The sequence below is a fragment of the Ranitomeya imitator genome, chromosome 5, assembly GCF_032444005.1.
Source record: "Ranitomeya imitator isolate aRanImi1 chromosome 5, aRanImi1.pri, whole genome shotgun sequence".
In the NCBI taxonomy this organism is placed as follows: domain Eukaryota; kingdom Metazoa; phylum Chordata; class Amphibia; order Anura; family Dendrobatidae; genus Ranitomeya; species Ranitomeya imitator.
Window position 1 is genome coordinate 193,142,487 of NC_091286.1, and position 22,235 is coordinate 193,164,721.

Below are 22,235 nucleotides of genomic sequence, written 5' to 3' on the forward strand. Positions count from 1 at the left end.
AATAAAATGTTCATTTTTAGTACTTGGTTGAAAACACTTTGTTGATAATGACTGCCTGAAGTCCTGAACTCATGGACATCACCAGACGCTGTGTTTCCTCCTTTTTAATGCTCTGCCAGGCCTTCACTGCGGTGGTTTTCAGTTGCTGTTTGTTTGTGGGCCTTTCTGTCTGAAGTTTAGTCTTTATCAAGTGAAATGCTGCTCAATTGGGTTGAGATCAGGTGACTGACTTGGCCATTCAAGAATATTCCACTTCTTTGCTTTAATAAACTCCTGGGTTGCTTTGGCTTTATGTTTTGAGTCATTGTCCATCTGTAGTATGAAACGACGACCAATCAGTTTGGCTGCATTTGGCTGGATCTGAGCACACAGTATGGCTCTGAATACCTCAGAATTCATTCGGCTGCTTCTGTCCTGTGTCACATCATCAATAAACACTAGTGACCCAGTGCCACTGGCAGCCATGCATGCCCAAGCCATCACACTGCCTCCGCCGTGTTTTACATATGATGTGGTATGCTTTGGATCATGAGCTGTACCACGCCTTCGCCATACTTTTCTCTTTCCATCATTCTGGTAGAGGTTCATCTTGGTTTCATCTGTCCAAAGAATGTTCTTCCAGGACTGTGCAGGCTTTTTTAGATGTTTTTAGCCAAGTCCAATCTAGCCTTTTTCTTCTTAATGCTTATGAGTGGCTTGCACCGTGCAGTGAACCCTCTGTATTTACTTTCATGCCGTCTTCTCTTTATGGTAGATTTGGATATTGATACGCCCTCCTGGAGAGTGTTGGTCACTTGGTTGGCTGTTGTGAAGGGGTTTCCCTTCACCATGGAGATTATTCTGCGATCACCCACCACTGTTGTCTTCCGTGGGCGCCCAGGTCTTTTTGCATTGATGAGTTCACCAGTGCTTTCTTGCTTTCTCAGGATGTACCAAACTGTAGATTTTGCCACTCCTAATATTGTAGCAATTTCTCGGATGGGTTTTTTCTGTTTTCGCAGCTTAAGGATGGCTTGTTTCACCTGCATGGAGAGCTCCTTTGACCGCATGTTTACTTCACAGCAAAACCTTCCAAATGCAAGCACCACACCTCAAATCAACTCCAGGCCTTTTACCTGCTTAATTGAGAATGACATAACGAAGGGATTGCCCACACCTGTCCATGAAATAGCCTTGGAGTCAATTGTCCAATTACTTTTGGTCCCTTGAAAAACAGGGTGGCACATGTTAAGGAGCTGAAACTCCTAAACCCTTCATCCAATTTTAATGTGGATACCCTCAAATGAAAGCTGAAAGTCTGAACTTCAACTGCATCTGAATTGTTTTGTTTAAAATTTCTTTGTGGTAATGTCTATAACCAAAATTAGAAAAATGTTGTCTCCGTCCAAATATATATGGACCTAACTGTAGAAGACATAAAATTGCCTTCTGCCTCAGAATCCACGCAGAGCTCTAATGAATGGGTAAATGAGCCTATAATAATTGTCCCCTTGAAGGACAATTTGGAGGCAAACGTCGCCGTGTCTAGTGTACCTCCACCTACTACCACTAGACGCTGGGGACATCTGGTGGCAAGATGTCCTGACTGCTGGCAAACATGACAAACCTGGAGTGCACGAGCGGTCTGTGACTTAGATCCCGCTCGTGACACTACCACAGCCTCATGTGACTCAGGGGCCTGGACTGGAGACTCTAAAGGTTTGGTGAAGGTGGGAGCCAGCCAAAACCTCTGCCTACACTGGGCTCGCTCTAACCTCCGCTCGTGAAAGCGGAGGACAATACGAGTAGACACAGCTATTAACTCTTCCAGTGTGGCAGGACTCTCCCTAGTGGCCAGAGCGTCCTTCACGTGATCAGCCAGCCCCCTCCAAAATATCAGAATAAGGGCTTTATCCGACCACTCCAGCTCAGATGCTAGGGTGCGAAAGTGGACGGCAAAATGGCTGACCAAGGACGAGCCCTGAGTCAATGCCAACAATTGGAGCACTCTATCATGGGTGACACGAGGTCTTTAAAAAGACCTGTTTCAGAGTGCTCAGGAACAACGAAGTACTCTGCTCCACATGATCACCACGCTCCCACAGCGGCGTAGCCCACTCTAACGCCCTGTCTGTCAGGAGAGGCACAATAAATCCCACCTTAGCCCGCTCTGTGGGGAAACATGCGGCCAAAAGCTCGAGATGTATAGAGCACTGGCTCACAAAACCCCTACAAGATTTACTATCACCAGAAAATTTTTCTGGCAGCGGGAGGCGAGATAGAGTCGGAACAGGGGAGGCAGTGGACAAGGTTTCTGCAGCCTGAACTGCAACTGCGGTTACATCCACAGCTGAGGTTGTGCGCTCGAGAGCCGCCAACCTACCCTCCGGCTGCTGGATGTACCGCAAGGATTGCTGTTTGTCCATCATCACTAGCCAGACCCTGGCGCTAGTGTAATGTTAGGGCTAGCGAAACGCACCAAATAATTAGAAAGATAGAGTAAGGTGTGTTCGCAGCCGGGGGTCCACCGTGCTGAGATGGAACCTGCTGCTAAGTAATGACGGACTATATGGCGGTACAATATGGATTCACACACAGGTTAACTTCACCCAGTATGAAGAAACTGAACCCTGTTGCGTCGCAGGGTCGCAGTACCGCACAAAGAGCGCAAGCAAGGAGTCACAGAACTCTACCCCTAGACTCGGGATTAGAGTACAACTAGACCTCTTGTGCTCGACACCGCAACTGGGGTGTCAGCGTAACCGAAATAATAATTTAGATGCACGGGAGTGCGTGCGGTGCTGCTCTGGCAGACGCCACTCACCACCCAGGCTTAGGTAAGGAAAGCAATGTGATAGCGCACGGCGCCGCACTGGCGGTCACAGCAAATAGATGCTGTTTTGAGTGTTCAAGTGTTGATAACAAAGTCGGGTGCTAGATAGCAATCATCCACCTTTCGTGAGCAGTCAAACACAAGGGAGAGGATAATTAAAGAGCGACTTTCTCTCATCAACACACACACATTCACAAGTGTACACTAGCGCATGGCCGAGCGGGTATATGAACCTTTTATAGCGGCAGTGCTACAAGACCTTCCAGATGGACCAATAGGAGCCGCAATAGGACCTGAGCATGTGACCCCCCGATCTCCAATGGGAGGTCGTCCCGTGGGCATGCTCAGTTAGGAAAAAGCAGGACTTAGTCCCAGAAAGACCTGCTCGCTGCTGAACTTTGCTGGCTACAAGGACAGAGCCTGGAAAGGCAGTAGTAACCAGTCGTCCAGTATCAGCCTGAGCTAGACGCTGGGACCGACGTCTCCGCTGAGTAGACTCCACTTGGCTGGAGAAGAATGGGAGACCACAGCAGAGATGGTTTGAGATTCCCCCTGTGCAGAGGCAGGAACTCGACACCTAACATATATGGTCTAGTCCAGGGATCTCAAACTGCATTCCTCACAGACCGAAAACCATGTGTGTTTTTAAGATTTCCTTAGCATTGCACAAGTTGTTTCATTATGTGTGTAGGTGATTAAATTATCACCTGTGCAGTACAAGGAAATCCTGAAAACATAACCTGTTTGTGGCCCTTGAGGAATGCAGATTGAGACCTCTGGTCTAGTCGTAGTGTGGTGGTATTTGTTCCATGAATGTGTTATTATTCTGTAGCTATGAGGTGATAATATGTGGTCTGGCCATGGTTTGGCGGTATTTGTCGAATGTATGTGGTAGTATTTGGTCACTATGTTGTGGTAATATACAGTCTGGTCACGATGCAGTGATATTTGTTCCTTGAGCGTGGTTTTATTTAGTCAATATCTAGTGGTAATATGTGGTCCAGTCATGGTGTGACAGTATGTGTCCCTTGTATGTGGTATTATTTTCATTTTAAAATATGTATGTGACACATTCCCTTAAAGAAACATAAATACAAATATGTTTAAAAATAGTATTGGATGTTTTAACAAATGTTTAATAGGTTACAGTAGAGTAGGTCCTGGCCAAGAGAGTCTACCTGTCGTGGTGGCAGCTTAAAAAAATTATTTTGGCCAAAGCAAACGTTGATGGCTAGGGTTGAGCGAAACGGATCAGTCATTTTCATAAATCGGCGACTTTTAGGAAAGTCGGGTTTCATGAAACCCAAACCGATCCTACAGTGGGATCGGCCATGCGGTACACGATCAGAGCGCCAAAGTTGCGTTTCATATGACGCTGTCACCGCCGTTTTTCATCCAATGAAGGAGGACGCAGAGTGTGGGCAGCGTGATGACATAGGTCTCGGTCCCCACCATCTTTGAGAAGGGCATTGCAGTGATTGGCTTGCTGTCTGTGGCGTCACAGGGGGTATAAAGGGGTGTAAACGCCAACCGCCATCTGACTTCTGCATAGGGAGAGGTGTTGCTGCAGTTAGTCAGAAGCAGGGACAGAGTTAGGGAGGAAATATAAACCCCCAAACCGCTTGTGCTGGAGCGATTTTCACTGTCCCACACCACCTTTTTGTGCAGGGACAGCGGAGGTCGTATTTTAGTGCAGCAGCTGCTTAGCTGTGTGCACGGTGCTGTGCAAACCAACTGTTTTTTTTAAAGCAAAATTCCTGTTGCTCCTTTCTGCACAGTTACCTATCTTGTTTATTTGTCCACATTTTTGTGTTAAGCAGTCCTTTTTATTGCTGCCATACTTGTCCTGAGCTCATTGTAGGGAGCTTGTTATTTTTTTTTTTTTAAATAATAATTCCAGCCACTTTCTGGCACGTTCATAGTGTTGTGTTATACCACTGGGCCAGAGTTGTGGTTCTGTGTCTCCCCCCCAAAAAAGGGAGATTAAAATTTGCACACAGTGTATATTCTGCTGTACTGCTAGTGTGTCGTATATATCAGGCAGCCACTTTCTGCCACGTTCATAGTTTACTGTTATACCACTGGGCCAGAGTTGTGCTTCTGTGTCTCCCCCCGAAAAAAGGGAGATTAAAATTTGCACACAGTGTATATTCTGCTGTACTGCTAGTGTGTCGTATATATCAGGCAGCCACTTTCTGGCACGTTCATAGTTTACTGTTATACCACTGGGCCAGAGTTGTGGTTCTGTGTCTCCCCCCCAAAAAAGGGAGATTAAAATTCTCACACAGTGTATATTCTGCTGTACTGCTAGTGTGTCATATATATCAGGCAGACACTTTCTTCCACGTTCATAGTGTTGTGTTATCCCACAGGGCCAGAGTTAGGGTTCAGTGTCTCGCCCCCAAAAATGGAGATTCAAATTCTCACACAGTGTATATTCAGCTGTACTGCTAGTGCGTCGTATATCAGGCAGACACTTTCTTCCACGTTCATAGTGTTGTGTTATCCCACAGGGCCAGAGTTAGGGTTCAGTGTCTCCCCCCCCAAAAATGGAGATTCAAATTCTCACACAGTGTATATTCAGCTGTACTGCTAGTGCGTCGTATATCAGGCAGACACTTTCTTCCACGTTCATAGTGTTGTGTTATACCACAGGGCCAGAGTTGGTGTTCTGTGTCTTCCCCCAAAAGCAAGTCATCTTTCAGGCAAGCTACGTGTCAGCAGGGGAAGGTGGGGCAAAAGAATGTGAAATCCATGATTGGTAATTTAAATGAAGGTTAGATCATCAACATTTCTGGTAGCCAGACGTGTCCTTTTTTCGGTCAGTATTGAACCAGCAGCACTGAACACTCTTTCTGAAAGCACACTGACAGCAGGGCAATCGAGGTTCTGTAATCCATATTCTGGCAATTCAGGCCAGGTGTCTAGTTTAGATGCCCAGTAATCAAAGGGGAATGACCTGAGAGGGAGAACATCGATAAGGGCGGAAAAGTAGTTTGTAACCATACTGCACAAATGCTGTCTCCTGTCACTTTGAATCGATGCAGCTGTCCCTGTCGTGTCAGCGGTCATTGCGAAATCATTCCACAACCTTGTCGTAAAACCCCTCTGTCCAATGCCACTTCGGATTTCTGCACCTCTAGCACCTCTGCCATGTTGCCCCCTGCAGCTCGTGTGAGAACCATCACCGGCGCTGTGTGCTGGGAATGCCTGAACCAAATGGTTTACAAGAGTTGCTTGTTTGGTAGCCAATATTTGACCTAGGTTCTCATGTGGCATGATATTTTGCAGTTTTCCTTTATATCTTGTATCCAGGAGGCAAGCCAACCGGTTGTCGTCATCGGTCATCAGTTTAAAAATGCGGGGGTCCCTTTTTAGGATACGCAAGGCATACTCAGCCATGTGGGCCAATGTTCCAGGTGTGAATTAACTGTTTCTGCTGGGTTGAGGCCCACTTTCTTGCAAATCAACATCACAAGTGTTCCGCAATAAACCTGTACCAGACCTTGCAATGCCACCAGTTTCTATTGCCACCTGAGAATCATCCTCCTCCCATACATATTCATCCCCATCATCCTCCTCCTCATCCTCTTCATCCGCCAATTCGTCCTGTACAGTTCCCTGAGCAGACAATGGCTGACTGTCATCAAGGCTTCCCTCCTCCTCAGCTGCAGACGCCTGCTCCTTAATGTGCGTCAAACTTTGCATCAGCAGACGCATAAGTGGGATGTTAATGCTTATGATGGCGTCAACCACTGCACACCAGACAACTCCATGTCTGCCATCCAAGTGCCTGCCCGTGTATCCTCCCAAATTTATAACAGCACGCCTCTGTTCGCACAGCCTCTGAATCATGTGCAGTGTGGAGTTCCACCTTGTTGCAACGTCGATTATTAGGCGGTGCTGGGGAAGATTCAGCGATCGCTGATAGTTCAGCATATGGCTGGAGTGTATGGGCACCCGGCGGACGTGCGAGCAAAGTCTTCGCACCTTCAGGAGCAGGGCTGGTAACTTTGGATAATTTTTGAATAAGCCCTGCACCACCAGGTTAAAGGTGTGAGCCAGGCAAGGTATGTGTTTCAGTTCTGAAAGGGCTATGGCAGCCATAAAATTCCTTCCGTTATCACTGAATACCTTGCCTGCCTCAAGATGTACACTGCCCATCCATGACTGAATTTGTTGCTGCAAGTACTCCACCAGTACTTCCGCGGTGTGTCTGTTGTCGCCCAAACACTTAATTTGCAACACAGCCTGCTGACGCTTACCACTAGCTGTTCGATAATGGGACACCCCGTGTGCAACACTGGCAGCTGCGGATGGAGTGGTAGGGCGACTGCGCTCTGTGCATGAGCTTTCACTTCTGGAGGAGGAGGAGGAGTTGTGAACGCCGTATGCCAACTTTTTCCTGAGACTGTGGGATAGGCTGAACTGTCGCACTATGGCTGCCCCCTGTGGACCCTGCATCCTACACATTAACCCAGTGCGCCGTGATGGACACGTAACGTCCCCGGCCATGCCTACTGGTCCATACATCTGTTGTGAGGTGCACCTTTCCACTGACTGATTGCCATGGACAATGTGGTCTTTGACATGCTGGTGGAGGGCTGGGATGGCTTTTCTCGCAAAGAAATGTCGACTGGGTAGGTCATAGCGGGGTACTGCGTGGGCCATCAGGTCTTTGAAAGCTTCGCTTTCAACCAAACGGCAGGGCATCATCTGTAATGAGATTAGTATAGCAATGTGGGCATTCATATAGTGTACGCGGATGAGAGTATGAGTACTTTCTATTCCTAACTAGAGTCTCTTGTAGGGTGAGCTGGACTGGAGAGCTGCATATGGCGGAACTAGCAGTGGTGGTGGTGGAAATGGCGGATTGAGAGAGAGTTTGTTATGGTATTCTTGTTGTTGCCCAACATAGAGTCTTTCCTACCAATAACCTTGTCATTCCCTGACTGCCTTGGCCTTACGACGATACCTCCACATTTGCTGCTGGTGGTGTCCTAACCGGTGGGCTTACAGTGAGGGAAGCAATGTAGCTTTGCTGACTACCTTCACTCCGAGCAGGTGAACCAACGGTACAGGACGTTTCGTAGTTAGTCCGGGCTTGCAAGTGCATGGTGGTTAAATGTCTAAGCATGCACGTTGTATTTAAATTTTGAAGATTCTTCTCTCTGCTAAAGGTCTTGGAGCATTTCTTACAGATAACTTTTGACTGATCATTCTGATCTTGGTGAAAAAATTGCTACGCTACACTCTTCCTACTATCGAAAACCTTTTCAGGCATTGTGCGCTGTGCTACTTTCACCGGATGACCACGCTCTCCTAACACTGTTTTTGTTTTTCGCAAACATTTTTGGCCTGATACGGGCCTGCCAGATGACAGCTGTTGCAATGTAGATGGCTGATGCGGATCATCCTCCTCCGCTTCTGAGCTAGTGGCAGCGGCACCCTCTTCCCCCAATGGCTGCCAATCTGGGTCAACAACTGGGTCATCTATCACCTCCTCCTCAATGTCATGTGCACCTTCCTCAGTGTCACCGTGTAAGGTGCTATAGCGTTCAGGACAGGGCACCATAGTCTCATCAGGGTCACATTCTGGCTCAGTAAACTGCGAGGGCAATGTAGTGATCACAGTCAATGGAACAGCATCACAATCTAGCTGTGGTTGTGCATCAGTGCACTCCATGTCCTATTCTTCTTGTAATTGACAGTGTACAATTTCCCTTTCGAACCCAGGCACGGTATGTGTAAAGAGCTTCATGGAGTAACCTGTAGTGTCGCCTGCTGCATCCTTCACTTTTGGTTTGGGAGAAGGACACAAGGAAACGTCTTTTTCCTGACCGGGAGCATCCACTGACGACTGGCTGCTCTTACATTTAGAACTTTGGGAAGAGGAGGCGAAAGAGCTAGAGGGTGAGTCAGCAAGGAAAGACAACACTTTTTCCTGCTTCTCCGGCTTTAAAAGCTGTTTTCCTACTCCCAGGTAAGGGAGCCTTCGAGGCTTTGTGTAGCCAGACGATGACGCAGGCTGAACACCTCCAGCCTTAGGTGCTACTGTGCTTTTGCCACTACCATGAGATGCAACACCACCAGCACCATCAGTACCAGCTGGCAACCCCCGCCCACGGCCTCTTCCACCAGACTTCCTCATTTTTTGGGGGGAGACACTGAACCACAACTCATATTACACCGTCGTAATATGAGGGGCCCTGTGCCAGTACCGCCGCCCACGAGAGCGTGTTCCCGCCCCCAGATTGAACTGTGCTCTACCACTTGCAATACTACCTCTCCTAGCTCCACCACTGTGTAGTCTGTGCGGGTAAAACCTGAAATGGCACTGCCAATACGAATTATTTGAAATGATAGATGATAGTTAAAATATACAGGGGCCCTGGACCCCATTTAATACTTTGCGCCTACTACCACTGTCTTTATTATTTGGGCGTAATAACGGTGTCTGCCGCTGCATCTTTTTTTTCCTTCACTGAACAAAGCTGAACTTCAACTGTTGTCCCGTTTCAAATATTAAACTGCATTTGCCCTACTTGTTGGGTTGGGGCCTACTAACGGTGTCTGCCGCTCCTTGGTGTTCTCCTGGTTTATTTTTCTTGTGCTTCAATCTTCAGGCTTTCGTTTCAATATTTTTTATATTAAACTGCATTTGGCCTACTTGTTGGGTTGGGCCTAGTAACATTGTCTGCTGCCGCCTCTTGTTTTCCTCTACTAAACAAAGCTGAGCTTGAAGCTTCAGGCTTTCGGCCTGTAACAACAATATGAAACTACATTTGGCCTAGTTCTTGGTTTGGGCCTAGTAACATTGTCTGCTGCTGCCTCTTGTTTTCCTCTACTACACAAAGCTGAGCTTCAATCTTCAGGCTTTCGGCCTATATTTAGAATATGAAACTGCATTTGGCCTACTTGTTTGGTTGGGCCTACTAATGGGGTCTGCCGCTGATTGTTGTTCTCCTCCAATGAACAAACCAATGCCGCCTGTTTACTCCTGTTACCAATTTTTAACAGCTTTTAGCCTACTTTTTTTTATTTTGGGCCTATATCTGTGTTTCCTCCTCATTCCTGCCCATTGCCCTGCCACTGCTAGATGAGTCTGCTGGTACATTGACACAGACCACTACATTCCCCTTGCACTCTACACAGCCTGAATCTGACCCTGCTGAAACTCAGGTTCCCCTTCCCGCATACTATACCACCTTACATGGGGACAAAGAGAAAGGTGCAGATGAAAGTGCAGGTTCCTTCAACAGGTGGGGGGGCATACTTGTTGGCGACGTCACTGGCACAGGGCCCCTCATAGTACGCAAAAGTGTCTCTGCCGGTGGGAGGCGCCCCCGCCATCAATCACAACGCCGTACTTTGAGGGGCCCTGTGCCAGTGGCAATGCGAACGAGTGTGCCCCCCCTGCTTGCTCAGGATCACAGCACTTGCAAGGTTGAAATACTTACCTCTCCCTGCTCCACCGTGGTGACGTATTCCACATTTCCTGGGCCCAAGAAAAAATTGAGCCAGCCCTCCCCCCCCCCACAACTTTAACCAAATGACCCCCAATTTTCAATACCTAACTATTATTATAAGGTTAATTAAGATTGACAAGCTTAAGTAACACGAATTGATGATTTTAATATTAAAATGGGCTCTGTAGGTGTTTTTCTGTCCTCCACTCACTGCCGACTTTTATTCCCCATTGACTTGCATTGGGTTTCGTGTTTCGGCCGACCCCAGATTTTTCGCAATAATCGGCCGATTTCACCCGACCCGACTTTTCGCAATGATCGGCCGATTTCACCCGACCCGACTTTTGACAAAGTCGGGTTTCGCGAAACCCGACTCGATCCTGAAAAAGTAAAAGTTGCTCAACCCTATTGATGGCTATGTGTGAGAAATGGTGTTCAAAGAGAACTGATAATGTGTGATTGGTGAGGATGTGGTGCAGAAGTGGAGTTTTTCTATGATAGGGTGATGGGACTGTGGAAGGTTTGAGGCTTGGAGGCAGAGTTGGGGTGGAGCCTGGGAGGAATCTCAAGGGGGCTTGAAAATGTTGCCAGTATGGGGCCTCAAAATTCCTGGTGGCATCTCTAGGGATATTTCTTATCATAGTAAATATTGGTGAAATGACAGGGTATGTCTATGTGAAGGGAGTGTACTTGCAGACACCTTATCAAGTTATTTTGAAAGCAAAGGATACCAGAGATTATGTCAGAATTTTTCTCTGAAACTAGGAAAAAAATGTAATTTAATCTGTAAATTATGTTTTTTCATTTGTGTTTTGTTTTACTCATGTAGTACCATAGCATTTTACAGATATCATCACTATCCCCATTGGGGCTCACAATCTAAATGCCCTATCAGTATTTCCTCCAGAGTTCCAAGAAGAAACCCACACAAACACAGGGAGAACATACAGTCTCCTTGAACATGTTGTCACTGGTGAGATTTGAACCCAGAACGCCAGCAGCGGCTAACCATTGAGCAACGATGCTGGCATAAAATATTAACTTGCTATCTGAATAAGCATTTCTATTCTTTGAGCTTGCATTTAAGAAAACCTACCCCCCTGATTAGGCCTCAGTTGTGATTCCGTAATCGGCCTCTTAGTGAGCACTTAACTGCTACAATAGAACCTGGTGCCGAAATCCTGGAACATGACCAACCAGTCTATTTGAAAGCTGTTTAATCTTTTTACTTTCTTGCTGTTTTCCCAGTCTTTTCCGGGTAGGGTTGTATGCACGCTTCAAGTAGAACCAGTGAGGTTTATGAATATATGAATCAGAGAGAGTGACAGAAAAGTCGATGTTTTGGTAACTAGACTCTGCCCTGCCAACTCCGGGTTACCCTACTGCACACTTAAGGTACCGTCACACTAGACGATATCGCTAGCGATCCGTGACGTTGCAGCGTCCTCGCTAGCGATATCGTCCAGTGTGACAGGCAGCAGCGATCAGGCCCCTGCTGTGCTGTCGCTGGTCGGGGAAGAAAGTCCAGAACTTTGTTTTGTCGCTGGACTCCCCGCAGACATCGCTGAATCGGCGTGTGTGACACCGATTCAGCGATGTCTTCGCTGGTAACCAGGGTAAACATCGGGTAACTAAGCGCAGGGCTGCGCTTAGTAACCCGATGTTTACCCTGGTTACCATCCTAAAAGTAAAAAAACAACCACTACATACTTACCTACCGCTGTCTGTCTCCGGCGCTGGGCTTCTCTGCTCTGGCTGTGAGCACAGCGGCCGGAAAGCAGAGCGGTGACGTCACCGCTCTGCTTTCCGGCTGCCCGGCGCTCACAGCCAGAGCAGAGAAGCAGAGCGCCGAGGACAGACAGCGGTAGGTAAGTATGTAGTGGTTGTTTTTTTACTTTTAGGATGGTAACCAGGGTAAACATCGGGTTACTAAGCGCGGCCCTGCGCTTAGTTACCCGATGTTTACCCTGGTTACCGGGGACCTCGGGATCGTTGGTCGCTGGAGAGCGGTCTGTGTGACAGCTCTCCAGCGACCAAAACAGCGACGCTGCAGCGATCCGGATCGTTGTCGGTATCGCTGCAGCGTCGCTTAGTGTGACGGTACCTTTAGTCTAGTGGGTGAGAAAGCTGTGTGAGTGTGCACCTTGAATTCCTGCTTTGTCTTGCCAAAGTGGTGTGGTCTGTTGACAAAGGCCAGGTACAGCAGGTCGGCATTTGTGGAAGACAGGCCGTCGGAGGAAGAAATTGAGGGCATGGACAACTTATACATTGCACATTCTGAGCCCCAAGTGGAATTCAAAAACGCTAAACAAGTAGTAAAATGAAAGAGGAGGATAAGAAGCACTGCAGAATGTGAGACCTATACTGAAAAAAAACAAATACTGGGATGTGGATGTTTGCTTGTGTAAAAAGGACACAGATTCAGGGAAGAGAACAAGGGTTAGATAAAAGACAAAGGAACAGCAAGTGAATAAATAGTGTTGTGTGGCTCAGGAACTGCAGTGGTATGGGTGTAGAGAGGCTACTATATGGCTAGTATTTTGAGTGTTATGACAAACCAAAATCTAAGACTTTGACTGCTACCACTCTGCCTCCCTATAATCAGAAACCAGAGTGGACAGTTGGACTTGTAAATGCTGTTGTCTGCAAAACCTAGATCATAGAGACACATGTGCGGCATGTAGTGCGACCTGCCCTAAGTGAGACATGCTGAATCCTGTCCAGAGAAAATCCCATGCAGTGACAGAGGATGCTGAAGTGGGAGTAGTGGGAGCATTGGATTTTGGGGAGGAAGCAGACAATAACCCTGAGAGGGAGGGAAGTTTGGAATGCCCTAGGATCATCCATCACCACACCAGCAGCCACACGAAAGGCAAGCAGAGTGACTAGAATCAAACATTTAGAATTGAGAGTCTAGGGGAATTGACTTTAGGGCCCCACACTACAGCTACCATAAACAGTTTTATTAATTGTTCATTTGTGGCCTCTATCTCTAAACCATGTGCTGTTTAGCAAACTATATAGTGTGCAAAAGATCTGTAAAAATGTGCACTGCACTATATCAGTGTTGTTTTGTTTTGTTTTGTTAAAATGGAAGAAATACAAGACTGTCAATCTTCCTTGGTCTTGGTCACAGGTGATAGCCACAGCAGCCGGCTCCTACCCTTTGTGACCCGCTGCTGATGCTCCTCCACCTCCCTATCCACAGCAAGTACATCAGGACTATATGACGCACCCCCATTTTCCTCCAATTTTTTGGAGGAAAAAACTGCATCTTATAGTCCAAAAATTAGTATTTTTTTCACTCTCTCCTCAGCACGGGCCCACCGGGGATTTTCCCGATACCCCATCAGGCCAGCCCAACCCTGGCTATAACCCCTGGGGTCCCACTGGCAAATATGACATGTAAAAACAGATGCCTGTCCATGAGGAATAACCCGTCCCCTTTTGAAGACTGATAGATAATACAGCAGAGCTATAAGCACACTTCGGAGAATCTAGAAAGTCTGATGACTGCAAAGACGGTTGATGTACTTATAGGACTTATAGGATAGAACTTATACAGAATTGACAAAGGATAAAATGTATGTGATAGATGAGTAATCTGCGCAGTCTGGAGATGAGTATAACAAAGCAGACAGAGCAGTCTGAACTTCTGATTCACAACACACAGTAAAAAGGTGACAATATAGAGATATACTTTATTTGATGTGGTAGATCAGTCAACTCAGCTGTGCACTGAGGTAGACAAGGGAATACTGGGCAGCACGGTGGCTCAGTGGATAGCACTGCCGCCTTGCAGCACTGGAGTCCTGGGTTCAAATCCCATCAATGACAACATCTGCAAGGAGTTTGTATGTTCTCCGTAGGTTTCCTCCGGATACTCCGGTTTCCTCCCACATTCCAAATACATACTGATAGGGAATTTAGATTGTGAGCCCCATCGGGGACAGCGATGATAATGTGTGCAAACTGTAAAGCGCTGCGGAATATGTTAGCGCTATATAAAAATAAACATTATTATTATTATCTTTAAGATCTTCACTAGTTTGTTATATATGTTGCACAAACCATGTTGAAGTAAAAATAAACACGGAAAACATGGAAAACAAAATAAAGTGGTAACACAAAGCACAGTCCTTGTGGTAGTGAGGATCCACCCACTCAGGGTTAGCAAAAACACATGGTTCAGGTTAGCATAAACACCAACACTTCTTTGGAGTTACCTTCTCAAGACACACTGAGCACTGAATGCCTTAGGAGGCCGATTTTTTAAACCCAAGACCACACCCTGTGTTGGAGATAAGGTGGACAACCTCCCACCAGCTCTATTGTTGTCCACAAAAACCCAGACCTTAAAATGGCTGAATAACTCCTCTCAGCACATAGCGTGCTAGAGCACAAATCACTGGGTTTCAAATCACTTAAGCCAATAGCCTCAGTGAAACGTTTCTCCCCTTCAGCACCTTGCCAGGAACTTTGTCCCATATCTCCCCCCTCTGCCCAAAGCAAAGTGTTTACGCAACCTTCAATCACTAAGCAGGGAAGTGTGGACAGATCATCTGCAGTACCATGTAATTTCTGTGGCTTATGCTCCACATGGAAGCTGTGGTCCTGGAGCACCAGAAACCCCCTAGTCACCCAGGCATTCTTTCGATTCCTTTCACTCATTCATTTCAGGGGTGCATGGTCTGACAGTAACTTGAAATTCTGGCCTAACAGGTAGTACCTCAGCGTGTCAATTGCCCATTTGATGGCAAAGCACTCTTTTTCCATGATGGCATAGTTTTTCTCACAGGTAGAGAGTTTTATGCTTAAATATAGGATATGAAATTAATCCCCATTTATTTCCTAGGATAACATGCCCCCAACCCCACCTCTGAGGAGTCCGACCAGACCACGAATTCCCTACTGAAGTAAGGTGCGATCAAGACCGGCTGCTTATACATGGTGAGCTTCAACTCCTGGAACGCTGTCTCTGCTTCATAAGACCATTTGGCCAACAACGTCTTTGTGCTCCCAAGAAAATCAGTCAGGGGGGCAGCTATCGTGGCGAAATTTGGGATAAATCGCCAATAGTATCCCACAATTCCCAGAAACATCCGAACTTGTTTCTTAGAGTTCGATTGCAGCCAATTGTGGAAAGCCCCTAACTTACCTACTTGCTGCTTGATTTTGCCTGTATAGCCCAAGTATTTAGCCTCTTCTTTCCCCATGGCACACTTCTTTGGGTTTATGGGAAACCCTGCCTTCCTCAGCTTATCCGGTTCCACTCGGATCTTCTGTAGATGACTTCTTCAATCTGGGCTGAAGATCACAATGTCGACCAGATAAACTGCAGCATACTTTTTATTAGAGATTAGGATCTGATACATGGCCCACTGGAAAGAAGCTGGGGCTCCGTGCAGACCGAATGGCATCCTGGTGTATTGAAAGCACCAGTCGGGTGTAGAGAAGGCCATCTTCTCTTTGGCACTTGGGGACAGGAGAATTTGCCAGTACCCTATTATTAGGTCCAGAGTGGTGAGATACCTGGCTGACCCTAGCCTCTCAATGAGTTCATTGACCTGGTGCATTGGATATGCATCGAACTTGGACACCTCATTCAGCCTTCTGTAGTCATTACAAAAACACCACTTTCAATCGGGCTTCGGCACAAGGACAAAGTCGCTCTTAGACTCCTCGATGATGCCCAAACACAGCATTTTACTCAGCTCTTCGGAGATCACCTCCTGGCCAGCTTTGGGAATCCGATACGGCTTTTGGTTCACCCTCACATGCGGTTCTGTCAGGATTTCATGCTCCACACCATGTGTACAACCTGACAACTCGGAAAACAAGTCCCGACTCTACTGAAGCAACTCTCTGCATTATTGCTTCGGGGTCAGTGACAGTGTCTCTGCCACTTTTACATTATCGACCCTGGCTTCAGGATTGGCCCATAAGAACGTCACTTCCACCGGTTCCCTGTCTCACCATATCTTGAGCAAATTATTGTGGTGCACCTAGTATGGCTTTCTTCTCCCTGGCTGGTTGACTTAGTAGTTGACGTCACTCAACTTTTCGACCACCTCATATGGCTCTTGCCACTTGGCGATTAACTTACTTTCCACTGTGGGATCAACACCAACACCCAGTCTACAGGGCTAAATTGTCTCAGTCTTGCTGACTGATTGTGGACCCTTCCCTGGGCCTCTTGTGCTTGAAGGATGCTCTCCCTCCAAATCGGCATCACCCTCGCAATCCTGTCCTAAATTTGGGCTACATGTTCGATGATTCTTCATTTAGCGTATTACCTCCATTTCCCTGGTTTTCTTTGCAGTGTTTTGAGGCTTGCCATTTAGATAGGGGGCCAGCACCTTTGCCCAGTGACGATAGTTTCTCACGTTCTGCTACCTGCTCAAAAACAGTCAAAAAAACATCCACATCATCACCCGGGGTCATTTATTGCATAGCTTGTCTTACCGGCTTCCGGATGTACAGTGTAGTGACCTGGACTTTGGGGAGGGGCTGGAAGCCTTCCACCAACCCCCTCTGAGAGCAACTCAGTTTGTTGCTGCTGTTGTGGCATCTCTTGTATAAGCAGCTAACTGGTCTCTTGTTGTGCCATCTGTTACTGCTATAACTGTTTTTGGTGCTGTTGCTGCTGCGCTTGTACCCGATCTTTAATCGAGTCCTCCATTTTGCCTGATGTCATTTGATGACTTTTGGCCGGCTTCACCCTGGACATGCAGTACCACTTGTAGCAGTCACACGTGTTCCCTGGGAACACTGCCCACATTTCTAACACCACCTGTGGTAGATTGGCTCACTCAGCTGTGCATGGAGGTAGACACTTGGAACACTGTCTCTAAGATCTTCACTGGTATATTATACAGCTAAACAGCAAAGCCACTAAAGACTCAAAGTCTATATAAATAGAAAAAAATTGTCTAAATATATTATACAGCTCTGGTAAAAATGATCTTTCTCTTTATAGGTATGTTTTTGAGTAAAATGTATATTGTTCTTTTATTTTATAAACGTCCGACAACATGTCTCCAAGCAATAAATTTTGTATTTATTTTCTGAAAATGAGAAATGGTCAAAATAACAAAAAATGAATAACCATGATTTTTAAACACAGCTTTCATGCATCTTGGCATGCTTTCCACCAGACTTTCACACTGCTTTTTGGTGACATTATGCCACTCCTTGTACAAAAATTCAAGCAGTTTTTCTTTGCTTGATGGCTTGTGACTATCCATTTTCTTCTTGATTACATTCCAGAGGTTTTAAATGTGGTTCAGGTCTGGAGATTGGGCTGGCCATGACAGGGATTTGATGTGGTGGTCCTTCATCCACACCTTGATTGACCTAGATCTGTGGCATGGCGCATTGTCCTGCTGGAAAAACCAGTCCGCAGAGTTGGGGAACATTGCCTGAGCAGAAGGAATCAACTGTTTTTCCAGCATAACCTTGTATGCGGCTTGATTCATATGTCCTTTGCAAAGAACAACTTGACCAATTCCAGCCCAGACTTGCTGAAGCATTCCCAGATCAACACCTGGTCGTCTAATGGTTAGACAGAGACCTGGAGAGGCATACAAGCCACAGTGTCTTGCACCCAATGTGATATTTGGTGGAGGACCAGTGATGAAAGTTGTGAATAAAAATCATGGTTATTCCACAAAACATTGATTTTTAAACATTAACATTGTTGTTTCAGACACACTGAAAATTTTGCAGTGGTCTCTTAATTTTTGGCAGAGCTGTAAATGCGACATAAACCATGGTGAAGTAGAGATAAGCACGGCCTATTGGGCAAAAAAAAAAAAACTGGAAAAAAAACAAAGTGGTAACACAAAAGCACAGTCCTTGTGGTAGTGGGCATCCGCCCGCTCAGGATTGCCTAAAACACACAGTTCAGGTTAGCACAAACACAAACGCTTCTCTAGAATCAGCCTCTCCAGACACACTGACCACTGAATGCCTCAAGAAGCTGACTATTTAAACTCCAGACCACACCCTGGGGTGGAGATACGGTGGACAACCTCTCACCCTCTCTATTGTTGTCCACAAAAACCCAGCCCTGGAGCAAAATTCTGGTGTTATGACTCTGTTGTTGGGTGTCCTGAGGCAGGAGCTCTTTCCCTGTCCCTAACGATAGAGGGCACCCTGGTTTGCCCTGCTTCACAAACTACTTCTGATGGTGATGATGCCGAGGCCACATGCCTTGCCTTAGCCCCTGAATCTGCCTTATGTCTGTACACTTCCCCGCCCAGTGAAGAGTGGAGTAGTAGTGTACCGTTATCCACCAACCAGAATAACAAGGTAATATGAACCGGGGTAATGAAAAATACCAATCATGCAAATATACTCACACATACAACAGAGGAATGCACTGGGGAATGGAGGATGGGGTTAAACCAATTTAAGAGAAGAAAGGGAATTATCACAGACTTAAAACCTAGCAAATGTAACAGATAAATCTACCAAGCACCTTCTCCTATAAATGCCAACAACTACCAGCCATGCAGCATAAGCTACTCTGACAATAAGTGCTAGCCAGGACCCAGTTTATATAGGAGATGGGAGAGGCTAACAGTGCGTGGCTGAGAGCCTTAATGCTGCTGGAGCTGTCCACTGTGCAGATTAGCCCCTGCATTGCTAAAAGAAATTTACACCATTTAATAAGAAGGAGAAGGGCTTCTAATCAGTGCACAAGTAGGAGAAATCAGATGCTGCGGTCTTATAGCTCCTCTCTGTCGTGGTAAACCCGTGACATCTGGTAATCAAATCATTGAAGCTAATATCCTCAGTGAAATGTATCTTGCCTCCAGCACTTTGCCAGTGACTTTGTCACAGGGAGTAATGGTAAACTGACTTAACAGCGAACTAGTCTGAACTAGTGCATAACCAAAAACAACTTAAGCAAATAGATGAATGGCTGCACTCAATTACTAAAGCAAGGGAATGTGTGATACATGAAATGTGAATAGCATAATGGCTTGTGAAATCTATGAAAAAACACATGAGATGCTTAGCACAAAATTTGGCCAAAAAATGTGAGCCCATCCATTAAAATCACAGCATGGTGAAGGGCGGGGTGATTTTAATTACATCCAAGCACATTTGGTTCCGACCTTCCTATAAATGCAGGCTTTACCATGATATTAGCCAGAGGTAAGTGTCTACACTAGGCAGTCAGGTCAGGGACCCATCCGATCCATGAGATTACCTTGACGTTGGTGGATGGGCTCACATTTTTTGGCCAAATTTTGTGCTAAGCGTCTCATGTGTTTTTTCATAAATTTGTCACAGTGGTTACAGTTGTGGTGTACACCTTTGTGACACAGTCCAAGGTATCTTCTGGACATTAAGATAATGATGCATGCGTTTGGTCACTGTATAAATAAGGTTTTGCAGGAGACTTGAAAGCCAGCCAGACCTGAGTTTAGAACATGGACACAGATTGGTGTTATAATAAAGGTCACTGTGGAATGACATTGTCACAATTCTGCTGTCTGATAAGCTGGGGCCAGGGACTCCTACCCTGTCCTTAACTCTATGAGCACCCTACCTATACATGCTCCCCAGGAGGTTACATCTGACGGTGAAGATGCTGGGGCCATGTACCTTGCTGTACTCCTGAATCAACCCTTATCTGTCCCCTCCGCCTCCCAGGAAAGTGGAGAGTAATAGTTTATGTAAATACATAAACCAGACAAACAAGGAATGGCGTGCAGAGATAAATGAAGATATCAATCATACAAAATATATACTCACGGACAATAGAGGGAAACACTGGAGATATTAGAAAGGTAAACAAAATAGGAGAGGATGGGGACTATGCACACAGCCAAAACTCCAAGCAACAGTCACAGAACAACTCCCCAAAACGTCTTTACCGAACATCGAATCCTCCACTCCTCACCAGGTAGTACAAGTCTTAACACTGGCGATCCAGATTGCCAGAGCCAAGAATATATAGGAGAGGGGAGTGGCTGATACTGTACTGCTGAGTTTCTCCTAGCAGAAAGTTACAGAGACTCCAATCTGAACAGTTTAACCCCTGCACTGCTGAAAGAAACCTGTATCATTTAATATGAGGGAGAAGTGCTTCTATTCAGTACAGGAATACGTAAACTCAGATGCTGTGGTCTTCTGGCACCTCCCTGTCATGGCAAACCAGTGGCAGAGATGAAGAGGTAACAAAATGTCCTTGGGGGATTTAATTAGCATTCCTTAAGCACTCATTATATCGGCCTCAGCCCTAGTCATCCCAAATTATGACCAGCACTTTTCCTTGATCTGTACTGAACAAACAGGATATGTACTGTAGCCCTATATAAATTATGCAGAATGTCATTTGACAAGTTATGGATTGCAACATCTGTACAGCACCAGAACCACAATCTGAAGATGAATACAGCACCGGAACCACCAACAGTACAGGGACACAGCCTTAAAACAATCATCAGCACAGGAATTCATCACCAGAACCACCATCAGAACAATACAACACCAAAACCTTCATCAGTATATGAATCCAGCACCAGAACCATCATCAGTAAGTGAATATATCACTAAAGCCACCATCAATATATGAATGGAGAACTGGAAGAGCCATAAGTAAATGAACACAGCACCGAAATCACCATCAAAACAGGAATACAGCACTAGAGCCATCATTAGCACATTTATTCAGTACTAATACCATCAACAGCACATGAATTCAGCATCAAAACCATCATCAGGACATGAGTGAAATATGAATGTAACACCCGAACCACAATTAGTACATGAATACTGTACCAGAACCACCATCATAATATGAATAACGCACCAGAACCATTATCAATACTGGAATAAAGCACCAGAAACATCATCAGTACATGAATATAATACCAAATCAAACATCAGCATATGAATACACCGTCAGAACCATCATCAGTACATGAATACAGCACCCAAAGCAACATCTGTATATTCATATAGCTGGAAAGAATTATAAATACAGGAATACAACACCAGAACCTCCATCAGGATATTACAGTAATAAAATTTCAGAACCATCATCATCACATGAATACAGTACCATAACTATCATTAGTACAGGAATACATCACCAGAACCAACATCAGCACATGAATTAACAGGAGAACCACCATCAGTACATGAATACATCAAATAAACATCATCAGTATATAAATATAGCCCTAGAGACAACATTAATACATGAAAAAAGCACCAGAAACACTATGAGCACATAAACTCAGCACCAGAACCATCATCAGTACATTAATTATGAAGGAAAACCATCATCAGAACAAGAGTACAGCACCATGATATTGCTCCAAAATATGTTTTTAATTAATAAACAATTGACTATAGGCCTAAAAATAATGAAATTGCAAATTAGCAGTGTACGCGGTCTTTCACGCACATTGTACAAGATGAATGCATTATTGGTGTTACCATAATTAAATATGCAACCTATCATATGCAAAACAAGATGCATGCAATCTAAAGCTAAATTTACAAACTGCTAATTTATTGAATACATTTCTGTGATAGTATAATTTATCAGAAATATACAAATTTTAGTCACCGCAATTTCTGCTACAAATCTGTCAAAAGTATATACTTTATACACTGATATTAACAGTAACATTAAATAAGATTAAAATCAAGTATGCAAGAAAATATATGAAAAAAACAGCAATCAGGTTTCCAATCGAATACATACTATTCATACACATACATGAACTCCACTGTCATTGAATTGCATTGTGTTGGCATGCAAGTTCATGTGTTGTAAAATTATAATGTATGAAAGTACTGTAATAAACAGTTAATGTTTAACCCTAATAATGTTAACCAGATACGTTACATTTATATGAAAAACTACACTTTCATGTTAACCACAACAGTGTTTTTAAGTGTAAACATGCTTACAGATGGTGTGCGAA

General features: G+C 45.3%; 1 protein-coding gene across 2 annotated transcripts in view; it reads right to left on the reverse strand.

Annotated features, from left to right (window-relative positions):
• Positions 1–22,235, reverse strand: part of CCR6 (C-C motif chemokine receptor 6) — a 293,164-nt gene that overhangs the window by 218,965 nt on the left and 51,964 nt on the right. The window lies entirely within an intron of this gene.